The sequence below is a fragment of the Tasmannia lanceolata genome, unplaced genomic scaffold (genome assembly GCF_043159265.1).
Source record: "Tasmannia lanceolata isolate RefF3 unplaced genomic scaffold, GAP_Taslan_0.1 ptg000023l, whole genome shotgun sequence".
Taxonomy (NCBI): Eukaryota; Viridiplantae; Streptophyta; class Magnoliopsida; order Canellales; family Winteraceae; genus Tasmannia; species Tasmannia lanceolata.
The window spans coordinates 28248103-28268999 of NW_027518700.1; the positions used below are offsets into that span (position 1 = coordinate 28248103).

Here is a 20897-nt window from a genome sequence, read left to right on the forward strand (position 1 = left end):
GTTCTGATATGAGACTAGTCAAATCTCCCTGGGTTAGACTTGCTAATGAGACAAAGCATATATCCTAAAGGGGGGGCTTTTCTAATGAGACAAAGCTTGTCTCCTAAGGGGTGACTTTCTAATTAGACAAAGCATGTCTCCTAAAGGGGTGGGCTCCAGATAGCTCTCTCATTGCCCCTTGCTAACCTCAGAATCAAAACAAGAAGTAGGCCAAGAATCAAACACATCTATGTATCATGCTCATCCTTACTCTCCACAATTTCTAGAGAAGACAAATGGACCAAACATACAGACAACACCTCCATAACCATACCCAAACTCCCCTCAGGTCAACAACCAAATTGACTAAATAGGCTTATAGCTTGTATAGAAGACCTCAGATTTTAATGTAAGATTCCAAACTCCTCTCCTTTCAAATTCCTACTCATACATGGCAGCACAAAGGATTCCATAGTCAGATTTTTAGAATCATGGTAAGACCAATTTCTTAAGGGATTTCTAATCAGTCATAGGATTACAAGACTATAGAAATTAAGAAAGCCAACTGAGTATGAACATTGGCTAAACACAATTGTATTATTATCATCATTCCGAACAAAATGAGAAAAACATAGGAGTTACTCTTATTAATGAATAAGGAAAGCACGAAAGCATTTGACATGTAGTAACTTCAACATACATATATATTATTAATTTCAAATATGCATGAACAGATGTCAACTCATATATGAGGATGAATTATATATGTATATATATTTCAAGTATTCAGGAGATTAAACTGCCTAGGATCAGGAAAATAACTTAAAGAGAAATAGGATCTCTTAAATTAAGATGACTTCCCAGATTACCGAAGAAGACATTAAGGGAAGTAACCTGTCTCATTGTTCAAAAAAAATATTTGTGGTACTGATGTCAAAAGGAATAAACATGACAGTGTAAATGTATATTATAACCTAATAATTAATCCTGTCTTTTGCTAGTTAATAAAGTATGTGCCTATCAAAATAAAATTAAACTAAGTGAAAAATGATATTAACCTTCTACCATATCTTGATATTCATATTAAAGCATTTAATATGTTATTATTCAATAAAGTAAATGCATATTATAAACTTTCTACAGGCATAATCTATATGAAATATGATATCCATTACCTACAACTTTACCTGTAAATGAATTAAAGGGGAATCATAAGCTTTCAACATCTAAATCTAGAAATAGATTAAAATACAAAAGATAAAGACTTTGTACATCAACTTGATCGAATAAATAAGTGCAAAACTAGGGATCTCTGAAATTTGAAAACCATATATGAGATCTCATACAACTTTTGCTTAAAACCAAATAAAACACTTGTAAAGTTCCACATCGAATCATTAACATCTCACAATTCATTTTGAAAGAAGATATACAATCTTTTGAAAATAAATCTCAAACCGTTTCCGTTGATTCAAATTATGAAATGAACATGAAATAGAACAACTAAATAATATCACCACAACAATACTTTCTAACATATTCAACCCCCTTTATAACAATATTTTATAGGGTTTCAAAGCATAATAAATCTTTATTAACATTATTCAACATTGATCAACATGATAAAACTAAATGAAAACCTATACTAATGAAACTATCATTCAAATTAACAAACAAATTTGAACACAAACAGGGCCTAATTTCCATCACTGTGGTTCCCTAAAAAAGCTACCTTCTTCTACTACCCTGTAAGACATACACAATTTCATCAAGACAATGGAAATAAAATCCATTGGTCGCTACAAAGGGCAGCAGTAGTCTATGAAATTGAATAATCAATTAAAAAATAGTAAGAATATTAGAAGTTGTCCTTGAATCCATTTTTCTCGAGGATTTCCTTAACTGCTTTTCTAAAACAAAGAAACTTTAGATGAAATTGAAATAGCAGGTAATCAGTAGATCAAAATTGGAATCAGTTTGTAACAAATAATCTCACAAAATCAAATCATCATTGTAGAACACTAAAAGAGATCAAGATCAATTTTCTATCATTTTGCTCAAATTCAAAGAGAGAATTCATCTGAACTGTAGTAAATTAGCCTAGGATTCAATCATACCAAACATCATGTTATCAAAATGATAAAAATAAGGCTCCGCTTACTAACTTAAAACTGGAAATAAAAAAATGATAAAGTTACCTCGTGGCTTAGATTTTTAATGATAAATGGCCAGATTTTGGGCTTATTTGCTCGAAGCAATCGGATCTTGGTAGAAGTTACCAGAATCAACAAGATCAAGGTTAAACTGTATGGATCTTACCAAAATCTCTGAAAGTAACATCAGATCTCAGGTTTTTCCAATAAATTGGACATCCGGTGAAGATAGAAATAATTATGACATTAGCTTAGGAGGAAAAAAAATAAAGTAGATATTCAAGATTGAGGAGATCTATCAGATTCTGGCTGGAATCGCCGGAAAAATGAAGGATGGCCGGAAAAGGCAAAGTTTGGTCGGGAAAATAGGCTTTTGATAGGAGTCAAAAGAGAAGAAGGTTAAAGGATCTAATAATGGAAAAAAGAACAACAATATTAAGAGGTTGAAGTTGAAGATTGAGATCTCGCCGGAGCCCCGATCGAATGATCGGAGAAGAAAAACCCACTCTCTAATCTCTCTCTCTCTCTCTCTCTCTCTCTCTCTGTTTCTCTACTCGTGCTCTTGCTTTCCCCCTTTGGCCCTTTTTTCACGAAAATGAGAGCTTCTCTCTAAAGCCCTAGATCAAGGGGTATTTATAAAAGAAAATACCATCTTTGGTCCCCCCTTTCTCCCAGGACAGCCCCATCTAATGCATGACTGACAATTTTTTTACTCTACATGGGATGGTCCAGGAAAGAAGAAGAGTGAATAAAAGAATACTATATTTGCTCCTCTTTTCTTTTCACAGACAACCTCTCATTGGTTTTACTCACTCCCCTTTCTTCCTACATCTAAAGAGTGATGTATCTTCCTTCTTTCTCCTTTGGGCAAACCCCAACTAGATAATTCACTATCCTTTGCTTGATACTTGTAAATAACTTTATATACATGTTCGGATAAATACACTTACTCAGCTTGTCTTATTAGGCAATTTTTATCAGATTTTTCTGAAATTTTACAAGGGCCTACTTGGGATCCTAACCTACTGAAATCCAAAGTGGGCAACCAAGAGGGGGGGAATTGGTTCCCTTTTAAAAAATTTGCCCTTTTTTAATCCCTTTTAAGATTCACCCTTGATCTAATCTTGTGCTAATCTAGTGTTAGCTTAGTTGTGTGGATTTGAGATCTTGAAGCACTTTTAAAATTTTAGTTACTAGATTACACAACATGATTTCCTAGTTAGTTAATATAATATAACAAAGATGATTATGAACTACCTAGAGATAAAGAGGCATTCATAGAAAAGAGATAGAGGGGATAGAGAAAATACCACACATGAAGTACACACGATTTTATAGTGGTTCGGTCTTCAACTAGACCTACTCAAATCTTCCAAGTTTGTCTCCTAGGGCACTTCACTAAGGTGGGATTTCACTATAGCCAAATCTCTGGGCCGTACAAGAACCTTCTCCGCCTCTGAGGGAACAAACCCTCTTTCCAAACCGCATCCAAGGGAACAAACCTTTTTTGCACCGGATTCACCTTTCTTTACGGACCGAATCGTAGACCCTCGATTACAATAAAGAACAAGAAATGAAAAACTCTCTTACCCTCTTGATTAGGCTCGATACAAAGATAATAGCTCAAAAACTCTCCAAAAGATTATGCAAATAAAAAGCCCTATGGAGATCCTCTTGTTGAATGTAGATTCACAAATCAAAGTATTGAATAGGATAAAACTAAAAACCTTAGATTTGAAAGTGTAAGCTCAAATAGATGTGAAATGATCTTGTAAAAATGTTGTTTAGATAATCAAGGATAGAGTATATATAGCCCAAGTAGTAATATGACCGTTTGGGGGCAAAACCGTAAATAACTTGTCAATAAAATCAAAGTCGCTCCAGCCCCAACGACTATTTTTCCAGATGGGCACGATCCACCGGGGTGTCGCGGTCGTCCGCCTTGTCGGGCGCTCACTTTTTATTTTGAAAATTCGAACCTCCACGGTTGACCGGGGTGTCGCAGTCACCCGCCATGAGCAATCTGGACATTTTATTTTGGTCCAGAGTCCTATCTGCGGTCGCCTGACCCTATGGTGGTCGACCGGCCCAACCATGCTGGATGACTTCTGGATATTTAGAAGCCCATCCACGGTCGACCTGGGTGCCTAGGTCGACCGACTCTTTAAGTTTGGGTAGGTGCTGGAGTTCCAGCAAACTTCCCGTTGTCGCTTGGGAACCCTGGTCGACCGGCCCGGTTTTGAAAAGTTGATTTTAGATACTGAAATTTTAGGGCTTTGGGCCATGGTCTTTGGGCTTTTGTCCAATGTTTTCAGACAGATTTCGGGGTGTGTGGATGGTTTCCATAGATGTCAAATTTATTTATGAAAACCATTTGAAAACCTTTTGAAAGTACAAATACATTCTAACAAGAGGACTCCAATACAATCTATAAAGTGTTGAACCTTGAGTCTTCATGGAATGTCTTGGCTCCTTAGCACTTTCTTGGACATCTTTAACTTGTTAGTGAACTCTTCACCTTGCTTTTAGTCTTGTGACTTCCTCCATTCTTTGAACAACTTCAATGGTACATGAGGTGGTCACCAATGCTAGTTCATCTCCAAGCTTCTCTTGGCACATTGCTAGGCATGCTTGTGGGATCTTTGGCTTGAGCTCTTGACTTAAACGTCTTCCAAGGATGATGTCTCCAATGTATGTGTAAGCTCATTTGGATCATTGTACATGTTGATCCGCAAGCCATGGGTTGAGTTATATTGTGCTAGATATGCTAATTTTGGTTTGACATTAGAATTTATTGTCTAAGACACAATACTACAAAGCAACACATTAGTCCATAAAGACTTGGCTTGAGCTCTTGACTTGAACGTCTTCCAAGGATGATGTGTCCAATGTATGTGTAAGCTCATTTGGTTCATTGTGCATGTTGATCCGCAAGCCATGCTTTGAGTTATATTGTGCTAGATATGCTAATTTTGGTTTGACATTTGAATTTATTGTCTAAGACACAATACTACAAAGCAACACAATACTATAAAGCAACACATTAGTCCATAAAGACTAATCAATTTAGGTTTGCTAGCATCAAAATAACAAGGTAAAGGTGATTATTTGAACCCATAGGAAATCTTGGGCTAACAATCTCTCCCTTTTTTATGATCGCAAACCATTAGGAGGTAGGAGATATCAAAAGAATAGATAAATAAGAGTCAAATGCTATAAACAATAAAGTATTTCTCCCCCTCACTATATGCAAAAATGCAATATGGCAATATAAAGCAACAGGTGCATACAGAACATGGACTACCTAATCAAGTCCAAAATTCTCCCCCTTTTGGCAGCAGCAAAAAAGAAGATTTTAACTGTGAAAGTTCAAAATATAATGCCAAGTAGTGCAATAGCTACTCCCCATATCTACTTATCATGAATATGAGATATTTAAAGTGAAACATACATTATAAGGACAATCAAACATAGAGATACAGTATGGTAGTGTGAAACATTCCTATGTTTGGTTTCAGGTAGAGCTATGTGGACGGGCATAGGTGAAGGGTGTTAAAATACTTTAAGCTACTTCTATTACCCATGAAACTAATGATGATATAATATTTTAAGCTCTCCTAATGCTTATCATAGAGTTTTAACAAGTACCGTGCATGATAAGCAATTGTTTTTTCAATCTATAAGATTTACATTTTAAGCACAACAAATGGGGTAATGGATAATGTGAGCATATCATAACAGTCTATATAAGTATACAAATGAGACAATTTGGCTCTCTACATAAGTATTTGTCATTGGCCTTGGGTAAAACTTAAGAAGCAAGGCATGACAAAGCAAAATGGCTAAAGATATTACAATGAGTGCATAACTAATGGATCTTATCATGGTGAGTAATGTACTTAACTTCAAAAGCACATGATAAGAGTGAAGATTTGAGTTTGGTGAGTTCAATCAAGATGGATCATGATTCTTTCATTGAACTAAGTTACATTTGCAAGTTCCCTTAACACTAGTAAGACTTTAAGATCTGGGGAATGTTCTTAAGGGCCAAGAATTTTCAAGGATTATCACAGGAGAGTGAGACCTTGGGCAAATGCAATAAGACTTATGAACTCCTTAAGATTTTAACCAAGTGTAAGGTGACTCATTAAGTTTTATGTTTAGACCCATTTTTGCTCATCTCACAACACATTCAACCTATTTGGATTCAAGTTTAGAATATATCTAGGTTTAAAGATCTATCTTAAACCACTTAGGCTAATCCTATGGGTTAATAAGGGTACTAAGTGCATGAATAAGTTTCAAGTGAGATACAAAGCACTTAGACTTAAGTACATGGTCATACCATCATAGGTGAAGGTGTTCTTCTAGGCACAATGAAATGATTTTATAAGATTAATTATGCAAAATGAGTCATGTCAGAAATGGTATGAACACTACCTTATAGATACATAAGGATCAAGCAAGATATTTTGTATCTATAATTCATTTTTAAATGATATAATCAATGAAGCACATACAACTAGATGCAAGAGATTCAATCTACTTTAAAAGTATAGCATCCATCATACAAAATTATAAAAGATATACATATTCATGCACAACCTAGATACAAGATGATCAATCAAGATTTGTAATTTGTATCTAGGAAACAATTCTCAAAAGATTTAACATTTAAGCACAAACCCCTAAATCTAAAATACAATCATGATTAAGATTCAAGTGAGGGGTTTTGGAACCCAAACCAACTTGGGACCACCAAGTTTGTTCTATAGAGTGTATCTTTTCTAACCCACACAAACTTGTAAGATTTCACAAATCTAAACCTACATCTAGATTTGTGATGTCCTAATCTACCACAATAAGTACAAGAATAATAATTAGTAGATGAGGAGCAAATGGAACCATAAGATTGCAAATGAGGACAAGCATGTTTATCTTTTTCTTCTTGTAGTCTTTGGTTTTTCAATAAAAGTTCTTCATTTACTAATTTCATCTCTTTTACTTTATCCTCTAAATAGTCTATTTCATGAGATGAATTAGTACTTAGTTCTTCTTCATCTTCTTTTAAGAACTTGTATTTTTCATTTAGCTCATTGTTTTTAGCTTCAAGTTCTTCATTTAGTTTATTTAGTCTTTCTTCTTTAGCTAATAGCATATCAAATTCATTTTTCAATCTATCCATGTCCTTTGTTAAAATGTCATTTTTTGATACCTCTTCCATTAATTTATTGTGGAATTTTTCACAAGTATCATATAGTTCTTCATATGACATGGTTTCATTTTCATCTTCTTATTAAATTCTTCTAATACCATTGGATTTATATTTTGCTTATAGGTGTTTTCTAATAAAATTCATATCTCCTTGGTACTCTTACAAGATTCAATTTTATCATAAATGCAAGGAGACAATGCACAACACAAAGCAATTTTAGCCTTAGAATGTAAAATGAATTGTTTGGTGTCTTTCTCAGTTAGTTTTCTAGAAGTAGGAAAAATAACCTCTTTTTCAATTATTTGTCAAACACCAAACTCTAGACTCTTTAAATATGTCTTCATACGGATCGACCAGGATCCGTAAATTGAACCATCAAAAGAGGAAAGTCTAGAACCCATTGGTTGCCGAAGGATCTTTTCTCTTAAAGATTTTTAAGTGAAAACCTTTGTAAGAGCCTTTAGCTTTGATGCTAATTGAAATCCCAAGTGGGCAACCAAGAGGGGGTGAAAACCTTTGTAAGAGGAAAGTCTAGAACCCATTGGTTGCCGAAGGATCTTTTCTCTTAAAGATTTTTAAGTGAAAACCTTTGTAAGAGCCTTTAGCTTTGATGCTAATTGAAATCCCAAGTGGGCAACCAAGAGGGGGTGAATTGTTTCCCTTTTTCAAATTTTGCTCTTTCTAAATCTCTTTTAAGATTCACCCTTGATCTAAACTTGTGCTAATCAAGTTTTAGCTTAGTTGTGTGGATTTGAGATCTTAAAGCACTTTTAAGATTTTAGTTACTAGATTACACAAGATGATTTCCTAGTTAGTTAATATAATATAACAAAGATGATTATGAACTACCTAGAGATAAAGAGGCATTCATAGAGAAGAGATAGAGGGGATAGAGAAAATACTACACATGAAGTACACATGATTTTATAGTGGTTCGGTCTTCAACTAGACCTACTCCACTCTTCCAAGTTTGTCTCCTTGAGCACTTCACTAAGGTGAGATTTTATTATATCCAAATCCCCGAGCTATACAAGAACCTTCTCCGCCTCTAAGGCAACAAACCCTCTTTGCAAACTGCCTCCGAAGGAACAAACCCTCTTTGCACCGGATTAACCTTTCTTTACGGGCCGAATTGTAGACCCTCGATTACAATAAAGAACTAGAAATGAAAAACTTTCTTAGCCTCTTGATTAGGCTTGATACGAAGATAATAGCTCACAAACTCTCCAAAAGATTATGCAAAAAAAAATTCCTATGGAGATTCTCTTGTTGAATGTAGATTCATAAATCAAAGCATTGAAGTGGATAAAACTAAAAACCTTAGATTTGAAAGTTTAGGCTCAAATAGATGTGAAATGATTTTTCAAAAAGGATATTTAGATGGTCAAGGATAGGGTATATATAGCCCAAGTAGTAATATGACCGTTTGGGGGCAAAACCGTAAATAATTGGTCAATAAAATCAAAGTTGCTCAAGCCCGAACGGCTATTTTTCGAGACGGGCGCGGTCGACAGGGGTGTCGCAGTCGTCCGCTGTTTCAAGCGCTCACTTTTTATTTTGAAAATTTGAACCGTCGCGGTCGACCGGGGGTGTCGCGGTCGCCCGCCATGAGCAATCTGGACATTTTATTTTTGGTCAAGAACCCTATCCACGGTCCCTATGGCGGTCGACCGGCCCGACCATGCTGGATGGCTTCTGAATTTCTAGAAGCCCATCCGCGGTCGACGTGGGTGACTAGGTCGACCAACCCTCTAAGTTTGGGTAGGTGCTGGAGTTCCAGCACACTTCCTGCAGTCGCCCGGGAGACTCCGGTCAACCGGCCCTGTTTTGAAAACTTAGTTTTACATATTGAAATTTTACGGCTTTGGGCCATGGTCTTTGGGCTTTTGTCCAAGGTTTTCAAACAGATTTTGGGTTGTGTGGATGGTTTCCAAAGATGTCAAATTTGTTTATGAAAACCATTTGAAAACCTTTTGAAAGTGTAAATACATTTTAACAAGAGGAATCCAATACAATCTATAAAGTGTTGAACCTTGAGTCTTGGATTGTCTTAGCTCCTTAGCACTTTCTTGGACATCTTCAACTTGTGAGTGAACTCTTTACCTTGCTTTGGGTCTTGTGACTTCCTCCATTCTTTGAATAGCTTCAATGGTACATGAGGTGGTCACCAATGTTAGTTCATCTCCAAGCTTCTCTTGGCACATTGCAAGGCATGCTTCTGGGATTTTTGGCTTGAGCTCTTGACTTGAACGTCTTCCAAGGATGATGTCTCCAATATATGTGTAAGGTCGTTTGGTTCATTGTGCATGTTGATCCGCAAGCCATGTGTTGAGTTATGTTGTGCTAGATATGCTAGTTTTTGTTTGACATTTGAATTTTCTGTCTAAGGCACAATACTACAAAGCAACACATTAGTCCGTAAAGACTAATCAATTTGAGTTTGCTAGCATCAAAACAATAAGGTGAATGTGATTAGTTGAACCCATGGGAAACCTTGGGCTAACATGTACCCTAGGGTGAATTTTGGGACACTAATAATTCACTAAAATGAAAGATTTTGATTCAAACAAGCTTATTTAGGGTTCTGTCAAAATGAAGTTTCTGCAAGAACCAAGAATGTTACCGTGCTCCCACTGACCTTCTTGTAAACACAAGCCTCATCCACGTTTTGACAGAAGCCAAACTCTTTAACTGCTTGATCAAAATGAAGGTTCTATCCATTTTCCCGCATCGATGTCTAACATCGCCTCTTTGTACTTAAGGGGATCTATATCTTCTGTGTTCGCTTCACCTAAGAAGACAATTCTATCGGGTTGTCTGACCTCCTTAGTACTACGTCGGAGTGTTAGAATATGTTTAGTGGGTACTTGCTCAACTTCCTCATATCTCTCCACTGGATTTTTGGGTTGCTCTTCTAAGGAAATCCTATCCTTTCCGCTCGCATCTTAAATGAATGCGGCATTCCGGCTTAGAAAACAATTTTGTTCGCCAGGGTTATAAAACATATAACCCTTCGTTTCTTTAGGATATCCAATAAAGAGACACCTAATGGGTCGTGCCTCCAACTTTTCAACACCTTTCTTTTTAACATGGGCAGGACAACCCCACACCCTCATATGATTCAATGTGGGTTTTCTGCGTGTCCATATCTCATATGGAGTCCTTGGTACTGATTTAGTTGGTATTCGATTAAGGATGTAGAGCGTCGTTTCTAGAGCGAATCCCCATAGAAATAGAGGAGCTTATGCAAAGCTCATCATAGATCGAACCATGTCTAATAGTGTTCGATTTCTCCTCTCTGACACACCATTTAACTCTGGTGTTGTAGGCAGAGTCCATTGAGAAACTATTATGTTTTCTTTTAACTAGTCCTTAAACTCATCCAAGAGGTACTCTCCTCTCCTATCAGAGCGAAATGTCTTAATCTTCTTATTTAGCTGGTTTGTTACTTCACTCTTGAACTCTTTGAACTTTTCAAAGGTCTCAGACTTATGTCGCATTAGTGTAGACACCCCATTTTGACCGGACAATTTTTCCCAAAATCGAATAAGATCCCAATCCCGAAGTTGAGTTGAGGTCCCGAACCGAATCCCCAAATTCCCAAAGAGCTGAGCCCGAATGCGAAAGAGCCCAAAATATCCTCATTTTCAAATAATTTTTGAAGTCCCATTGAAACTCAGATAATCACCAGGTCCCATTTGTACCCTCTGTTTGCAAGTCCCAACCTTCCCTTGCATTTTCAATAAAATTGAAAATGTACCAGGATGCGTCTCGCATTTCGGTGTGGGCGCCCCTCTATTTGGATTCCCCGAGTTTTAATGATACCCCCACACCATATTTTGATGTGCGCTAACTCACTTCGTCTTAGTGTTTAAAGAGCTGTTAAGAAGTTATTACACCCAAGACAGCTCTTGCAAGCTAATTAAAGGGGAAAAGACGAACTGAGTCTGTACCCATATCAAAATATGGTTGTGTCAATATCATTTCCCTAAAAAAAAAATATATAGATATAATAATAATTAACTCTACCCCTGTTCTTGCGTAGCCCCCCCTTCAAGCGTAGAAAGTACGCTAAAAAAGGTTGTCCATGGAAGAAAGAGAGGGCAAATATATGTTTCTCTTTGTAAAAAGGGGTGGGATAGCCGAGCATGGGTGCCAATTAAAGCAAAAAAAAAGGCGGGGTAATAGGGATGTTGATAAAAGGGTAAAATCCTCCTCTCAGAGGGGCATTTTTGGAAGCTTGCATTTCTTTCTCTACAAGCCACAAGCATAGGCCATTAGATCAAAGAGGTGAAGTGTAGGGCTTATATCAACTAGAATATTCTAGGTTTTAGGGTTTCTAAGAGGGCATTAAGGCTAAAAGAGAGAGATGGATGGCTGAGATGAGAAGGAAACAAATGGATGGCTAGGATTAGAGTGAGGTAAAAAACCCTAGGTATAAAATTCCATGGGAGCTCGTGAGAATAGGAGGAGGATTTTCCCATTTTTTTAGCAGGGAGGGAGAGAAGAAGGAAGCCCCATTTTTCTTAGAAAAAAAAAAGAAACAAAACAGAGAGAGGAAGGAGAAGGAGACTGGCCAAACCAACTCCACCACCACCGTCAACCACCACCTCCAAAACCAAAACCCTTTTCCACCTCTTCCACCATTTTTTACCACCACCATTTCTTCATTTCCGCCACTATCTCCATTGATTCCGGCAAGCTTGCCGGAATCCGACCAAACCCAAACCCATCTCAACCTCCATCGATCTCCAGCCACTACCACCTACGACCATCTTCTTCAACCTCCTCCATTAATTTCGGCACCATCCCTCTGCAACCCACCCTGATTTGCACCTCCATCTCCTCCAATACCTCCACCATCTTCCCCATCACCACCGACACCACCATTAAAAAAAAAAAAAAACAGAGAGAGGAAAAAAGCAGAGAGAGAGGGGAAGAGAGAAACTAAGAGAGCAAGGAAGGAAATAGGGAGGGTTTGCTGCCACCATCGCCATCTTCCCACCTCCATCGAACACCACCTCCGTCCATCTTCTCCGACCACCAGCCGCCACCGACTACCATAACCCCATTTCGCCTAAACCCTCTTCTATCTCACCATCTCTACCCTCATTCCCGCCGGCCGGCCGGCCATCTTCTTCTACCATTACCACAGCCACCCCCTACCTCCTCAATTTTCAGCACCAAAACCCATTTCAAATTCACCCCCAACCTCCATTGATTCCGGTGGCCTTGCCGGAATCCGATCGCCTCCGATTGCTACCACCGTCGAGCCACCCTCCGGCCACATTCCCAGAGCCCCGATTCCGGTCCCGACCTTCTTCTACCTCCAAGCCCTTGTTTTGTTAACCTCCATTGAAACCCTCACCTTCTTTTATCACCCACCTCCATTGCTTCAATCAGAGAGAAGGTATGAAAGAGAGTTCGACCCCCTTATCCCTCTTCCCCGACATCTTTTCCGGCCGGATTCCGACCGGATCTATCGTCTCCACCTTCCTTCTACCCCATTCTTCACAGCCACATTTCCCATTTCTCCACTTCAAAACCCATACGTAACCCAGCTAAATCTAAACCCTATTCCATTTAAACCCTCTCTAATCTTGGAAACCTCCTTCCCCGGCCACCCTTTTTTCGTTGTCCGACCACCTCCTTGCTTTCATCTGTGTTTAAGAGCTTGGCGGCATGCAAATGGTAGGAGAAAAGGGTTCGGGTGCCTAGCTCACAACCGTAATTTCCGCCATAGGGTCTATGACCACCGCCAATTTCACTGATATGGGTGAAAATTGAGACTGAAGAGATCAATTGGGTTTAACTTACAGTAGAGAAAAGGAAGGATTCGCGAACCTCGGCACCATTTCCGAGCCCCATTTGCTAGCGCCCCAGATTTTTGGGCGGAATTTGCGGTGTTCTCATGGATCTCAGGAGGTGCGGAAGCGACCCCCGCTCAGCTCTTGATCCCTGCAATTAGATAACATATCTCACTTCTACTCATTCTATGTCATTGCAAATTGTCTTTCTTGGTTGTGTGTTTTCCATCTTAATGCCTTGATCCTCTGTTCTTCTTGTTTGATTGCTTCATAAATGCCAATATTTGCCAGTGATGTATGTTCTTTCTTACCCCAACATAGTCCCTACTTTATCAAAGAAATTTATGATGCTCGTTTAGTCTGTCGAATTTTGAGGCTAGGCACAATTGTCTTTGCTATGTAATTTTGAGCATGTGAAATGATTGTATTTTCACTCCGTCATGTCAAATTCAGGCCCGTATGCACCATTTCCTTGGCTCTGTGAGCTTGAAGATGGGTTGGGGAAATATCTAAACGTGGGTGTACTGATATTAATTTCCAAAGATGATTATCGGGGCTGATGTATGCTCGAGCTTCGGGATTCCATCGATTACAGGGACGTTCCCTCGAGTTTCTTTTTCATTCAGAGTCATTCTCCTTATGTTCCTCGGGATCCTTTTCGAGTTTCAGGATTCCCACGATTACAGGAACACTCTCGGGTTTAGACGATGACGGACGGCAACCTCTTGAGCCAAAACCCCCTTTCGATCAAAAGGGATAAAAATACATAAAAATCAAATAACAATAATCCAAAAAATATAAAAAAACACTCAAAGCGTATTTCGAAATGCTGTTTCAAACTACGTTGGCTTGATCCCTTTCCACAGGGTACGTAGGCAGCTTGGGATTTTCGTCCCAAGTTTAGTCAAACTTTTCAATAAAATCATTTAAACCCTTAAAAAAAATCATTTCAGCATCTAAAAATATCTTTCAAGCTTTTCCCAAAAATACAAAAACCAAAATGGGCAAGGATGGTGATTGCTAGGTCACTCGGAGCCTTCTTTTCATTTCATTTCCGATTTTGATCGTGGTTTGCCGGTTTTATTGGCTTTCCGACATTTTATCGGGTTTTGGGATGGGCGACGACGTAGCATGGCCCCTTTACAGGGATTGTCCTAGCTGAGCCCAACGATAGGCTATGACGATCGCGAGACTTGTCTGATCTTTAGCGGATCAGGATCACTGAGCTCGATTCCTTTAGAATCGCTCCCTGAGTCTATCGTATGTCCCATTTTCTTTTCCCTGGCATTTTGAGTTTACGCATACCGTCTATTTTCTGATTCCTTTTTTTCCTCGCATCTTTTAGCTTATCGTGTGTTTGTCTTTGGTTCCTTGTGTGTTTACTTTCAGTTTGCTTATTCCTTGTGCGTTTAGTTTCACATGCTTATTTACATGCTTAGCTGCGGCATTTATTTGCTTACTTATCATGATCATATGCTTAGCTGTAGATATTTACTGCTTTTCTGCTTATCATATCTGGTATTACTTGCTTAGCTGTAGCTGTGCATGCGAATGTTATTGCTTTCTTAGATGTGATGGGTTAGAAGTAGATGCGGTGAGTTAGGATTTGGATGTTTATTTTCTTTTACTCATCCCCGGGTCATGCATGCTTAGATAGACGTTTCTTCGGAGGTACTCGTTCCCATTTCACATGATTTTAGCCCAAAACTCTTCAAAATTATTTAAAAATGGCGTAAGAGACCAGGTGCTTGCACTTGGGCGAATTGGGGGCGCTTAACACCTTCCCCATTCGTCATCAGGCACGGACTTTTGTATCTCTGGTTATCCGTTGCAACAGAGTATTTCATGGGATCCAGGGCCTACTTCCTTGGATGGCGACTCTTCTTTGTTATAGGTACATCTTATTCCGGGCTAGTCTTTGAATCGAGAGGGATCTCATTTATATCGCCACCCATGCTGTGAGTGGCACCATTTTGAGAGTTCCTTGGTAGAGCTCTCCTTCACATTGTGGAGATCTTAGAGGATCGACGTGGGATCTCGTGTCCCTCGCCCACCATCCTCGGGATCGGGGTCCACAGGCTGGCGACTCTACTGGGGAATTCTTAGAACATTGTCTAACTCTGTAAAAATGCCACTTTTACTAATTTTGGAAGAAATTTGGACTAAAATCATTTTAAATGGGAACCTTTTCCGTTAGAATGCCAGGGGCACCAAATAGGTGCGTAAATTAAAATAAGGGATTTACACACTGCACAACATGCATTATCATATTCTTTATTTCTTTCATTGTATTTTATTTCTTTCGTTGTTTTTATTGTTGGCTCCACAGGATAGATTTGGCGCGTACCGGACGGGATGTCATTACCCTATGGGCCGTTGAATCTATTTCCAAGCTATGCGCCAGTGCTGCAGCCGTAAACACTAGGCGTACTTGTGTTTACAGCAGCCGATGAGCAATGAAGCATACTATGTATAACATTGGGCGTACTTTTGTTATACATATTAAGTATGGTTCATACGCATAGTGCCCGATAGATTGAGTCCGGAGCCCTACTTTGTTTTATATATTATGTATATACTTACTGACTTAGTGAAATCCAACTAGGTAGTGCCCGAGTTTACATATATATATATCGGATTCATATGGGGATGAACATGTGTTGCTCACACATGTGGAGCCTAGAGTTAGGAGCCTTGACCCATTGATAGACTAGAGTAGTTCACTTCGTGTGGCTACAAATGCGGTCCTAGTACACTCACATGTCTGTCATGAGTCGAGACTTCCTTGACTCCGCAAGATTAGACTAGGATTGGTGCCTGATGAGAACATTTATGTGTGAATTATAGGTAGGAAAAGCACGCATTTCTCTCATTTAAAGCGGTGCTACTAAGGTATTTTTTGTGTTTTTGGTGTTTCAGGTTGTTTTCTAGATTTTCACAGAAAATAGAGCTAAGAGATAGAATTGCAAAGAAAATTCAAGGATCTATATGGTTTGCAAAGATGAAGTGTGTGATTTGGATCTCTACCTTCTCACTGCCGGTTACAAATTTGGGAAGGCAAATTGGGAAAACAACTGATTCGTATTTTAGTATTAAAATGAATGGTTCGGATTACACCACACTGAATTCCAAGTTGCTGGAATCGAATTAAAGCTGCTGGAATCAGTTACTGGAATCGAATTAAAGCTGCTGGAATTCCATGTTGCTGCTGGAATCAGTTGCTGGAATTCCATGTTGCTGCTGGAATCAGTTGCTGGAATCGAATTAAAGCTACTGGAATCAGTTGCTCGAATCGAATTAAAGCTGCTGGAATCAGTTGCTAGAATCGAATTAAAGCTGCTGGAATTCAATGTTGCTGCTGGAATCAGTTGCTGGAATCGAATTAAAGCTGCTGGAATTCCATGTTGCTGCTGGAATCAGAAGCTGGAATCAGTTGCTGGAATTAGCAAAGCTGCTGGAATCGAATTGGAATTGAACTGGAATGGAATCAGGTTGCTGGAATTAGCAAAGCTGCTGGAATCGAATTGGAATTGAACTGGAATGGAATCAGGTTGCTGGAATTAGCAAAGCTGCTGGAATGAGAAGCTGGAATCAGTTATTGCTGGAAATAAAAGAGGCATGATGGCATGTATTACATGCAAAAGTAGCCCACGTTTTTCTTTGGAGAAAAATAGCAATTTCCTAATTGCTATACATGCAAGTGGGACCCACTTGGACATGGGAGGAAAATAGCATGCACTCATTCCCACGTTTTGGTTTGGGTATAACAATAGTAGTTTCTAATTTACTTTGTTGCTATTATATGCAACAATGGTGGGACCCACTTACATTTGCTAAAATTCATTCCCTATTTCTATGAGATTTTATATGGTTTCTAATATATGTATAATCATGCTATTTTGTTTCGTAGCAAAAGAGCACCAATTCCCACCTAAGAGTAAGAGGAGCAAGAGAAAAGTCAACAAAAATTTACTAAAAGGGAATACCAAGTGGCTGAAATTATGAAGAAAGAAAAGAGGAAGTTTGCCATTACCAACAAATACTCAAAGTCACAAAATTGCCAACTACAGTTGGTGATTTCCAAAATTACAATACACTTTCCAAAAGTTAGTGTTTTTCTTGAGTGTTGAAGATAGAAAGGGAAAAAAGTATTATATTGAAGAGAAATCTACATCTCTCTCCATTCTCTCTACAATTCTCCACCATTCTCAAGCTCTCTCTCTCTCTCTCTTAGGTTTTCTTGTTCTCTTTCATGTTCTTTTTCTTTTCTACTCTCAACCAAGGATCAATCATCCACCATTCAAACTCAAGGTGACATTAAAGCTTGAAGGAGGAAGATTCAACCAAAGATTGGAGAAGAAAAAGAATACGTTCTTTTTGTTTTTTTTGTTATTTATTTTTCAAGTTCAAGTTGATGTATTTTTATTTCAATTCAAATTACTGGAGAGTTTATTTTTCTTTTAATTTTATTTTCAAGTAATTATACATGGCACTGTTTCTCCCATCTATCTCTTTTATTTTTATTTTTCTTCCCTTCTTCATGAATAACTAAATCCTAATTACTTAGGGTTTAGTTGAAGCCATGGGGAAGGAGAAATATTTTTAATTAAATCAATCTACTCAATTGAAAAATTGTGTAGGATTTTGTGTTTGAAAAATCCCAATCATTCATGCCATTGGCTTTCCCCTTTCGTATGAATGATTGTTGATTAACAAATATAAAGTTCTATATAATCAATGTAAATTGGAGAGTGGATTTGATTAATTACTTATAAGGAATGACATCCCTTTGATCTTATCCCTTATTGACTAGTTAATTGAATTTTCAACCCAATTCAAGAGATGTTTTAATTAATCAATCTAATCCAAACCCATGGTGGATTCTAACCCTAAGTAAACTTTTATATTGAATTAAGATTTTTACACTATTCCAAATTACTTTCGCAATTTTTCAATTAACTTAGGCCTTTAGAATTTTAGTTTTCTAATTAGATTAGATAAGTAGTTAATCAAGATCATTAGAATTTTGGTACACTTTGCCTAAATTAAGATTTCCAAATCAAGATCGTAGTTGAATTTGATTCTTAGATTGAATAGAATACACGCTTACATATAGTGTTGGCTCCGAGGTCTAAGTCCACGGAAATCCTGAGTCCATTCCAGGCAACATTATATCATAGCGAGTATTCTAATCGGTACAAGAATAGGAGTGACAACTAGATTTCTCTTCCCTGAGTTCGACCCGTATTTACACGATCCGTGCACTTGCGGTTATTTAATATCTCTAACAAGTTTTTAGCGCCGTTGCCGGGGAAGAGAGTTGCATTAGAATCTTAATTATTCGAAGTGTTAGATTAGTAGTTATTTTTAGTTTAGTTATATTTTTGGTTTCTTGGCTATCCATCCCTCTTACTTGGTTTTCTTGTGTTTATGAGTGCAGGTTGGGTGCGGAACTCGGCCAATCGACTAGAAAGAGCAAACCAGTTAGAGACGGCGGAAGACATCGCACCAAATCCAAATCAAGTAGTCATGGCGGAAGAACAAGAGACGCCCAAGAGTTTGCGCGATCGCTTCTATCCGGCCCGAACCGCGCAACCTTCTTGCATTAGATTGCCGATTGCACAGGGCAATAATTTTGAGCTAAAATCGCAATTTATTTCTTTGCTTCCTCGTTTTCATGGCCTCCCTTCGGAGGATGCTTATTTATTTTTCCGTGAGTTTGAAGATGTATGTGCTTTGATTAAGTTGCAACAACTTACCGATGATGCGGTAAAAGTGCGGTTTATTACGTTTTCACTCAAGGATGGAGCCAAGAAGTGGCTCTATGGCTTACCAACGAACTCCATCACCACTTAGGAGGAGTTCGCCGCTTTCCTAAAAAAGTTTTTTCCATTACATAAAACTAATAAGCTTAGGAACGATATTTTACAATTCAAACAAAAGCCATTAGAGTCATTTTCTAAGTTTATGGAGAGGTTCAAAGACCTACTCCAAGAGTGTCCTCACCATGGAATTGATTTGTGGCACTTATGCCAAATTGTTTATGAGGGCATAGATTACCAAACAAAGCAACTTCTTGAATCCATGTGTCCTAACGGTTTTACATCTTTCACGGATGAGGCCGCGGCATGGAACTTCTTACTTGATTTGGCGAAAAAAATAAGAGAGTGGGAATTCACTCAAGACGGTGAGAGAGCCACTTCAAGTAAGGGATTTCTAATAGAGGGTGCCATGGCAAAAGAGGCCCATCTTGATAGCCTAATCAAAAGGCTAGAAGCCATAGTTGTCAAAGGACCTTCACAAGTCAATCAAATTGCACATAGTGTTCCTATGTGTAGTTGGTTTCAAGCCACGGACCATGTCATGGAAGAGTGCCCAACTCTTGCTAAATTTGGTAATTCTAATGAGAATGTAAGTGCTTTGTATTCTAATAATCCTTATTCTAGCACTTATAATTCGGGATGGAGAAATCATCCCAACTTTTCATGGAGTCAAGGTGGACCATCTAATTTCCAAGGCCAAGGCCAATTCGGCCAACCTAGGCCAACCTTCCCTCCCACTTTTGTTCTGCCATCCCCTTCCCCTCCTACTTTTCAAAACTCCATGATTAATAATGTTTCAAATCAGCAACCGCCGGGTTTTCAAAAACAAGGAGAGTCGGCACGCATAGCTTCTTTAGAAAAAAGCATAGAACTTCTCACTAGCACTTTCATGACAAGCCAACACAACATGGAGAAGCAAATCTCCCAACTTGCCATGGCGTTGCATGAGAGGGAAAAGGGGAAGATGCCAAGTCAACCCGTTCCTAATCCAAGGAACGTGAATATGAATGTGAATCAACAGGTACCGCGAAATCAGTTGAATGTCATTCAACCAATTTTGCCACCGCAAGAGCCCTCCAACGAATGTAATGCCGTATATGCTTTAAGGAGTGGTAGAGATTACCACAAGGAGGAGGTCAGATCTAAACCTTCTATAGATATACAAGATACATCCAAAGAGGTAAGAAAAGACTCCCCTCCAACAGGCTCGATTGCAGAACCCAAACAGGTAAGTACAGAAGAGGTAACTTCTCCCCCTGCATGAGATTTCATTCCTAAAGCTCCTTTTCCAAGAAGACTTAATAATAATAAGAAGGTGGATGCCATGGATAAAATTTTAAATGTGTTTAAACAAGTGCAAATTAACATTCCTTTATTAGATGCGATTTCTTAGGTTCCTACTTATGCCAAAGTGTTGAAAGATTTGTGCACACAAAAGCGCACAACTAATGTGCCCAAGAAAGCTTTCTTGCCCGCAAATATAAGTTCCATCTTGTCTCAACAAATGATGGTTAAGTATAAGGATCCTCTTCAGCCCTATGTCTCTTATCCCTAGGAGGTCTTCCTCCACTAGCAGGTTTTTTCGGAAAACTCCATCTATTCTGGTGTGGATGGCAGGCAGGCCTATATTTCTTGGTTTCAATAGGACTCCTTACGAGCGTTGTTTCTATCTACTATTATCTAAAAATAATCAAGTTATTAATGACTGGGCGAAAGCAAGAAATAACCCCTCACGTGCGAAATTATAGCTCCAGGATGTCCTACTATTTCTTGCACTATTGGTAACACAAATATTGAACATGCTCTTTTGGATTTGGGTGCAAGTGTAAATCTCTTGCCTTTTTCTGTATTTAAGCAACTAGGATTAGGAGACCTCAAACCAACCACCATCACTTTTCAATTGGCGGATAGATCAATTAAA

The 20897-nt window shown here is 38.5% G+C and overlaps 1 non-coding gene across 1 annotated transcript; it reads right to left on the minus strand.

Annotated features, from left to right (window-relative positions):
* Positions 1 to 19061: 19061 nt before the first annotated feature.
* LOC143856859 (small nucleolar RNA R71) lies at positions 19062 to 19168 on the minus strand. Its single transcript, XR_013238401.1, has one exon. It is a non-coding gene; the product is annotated as a small nucleolar RNA R71 (small nucleolar RNA).
* Between the last annotated feature and the right edge of the window lie 1729 nt (positions 19169 to 20897).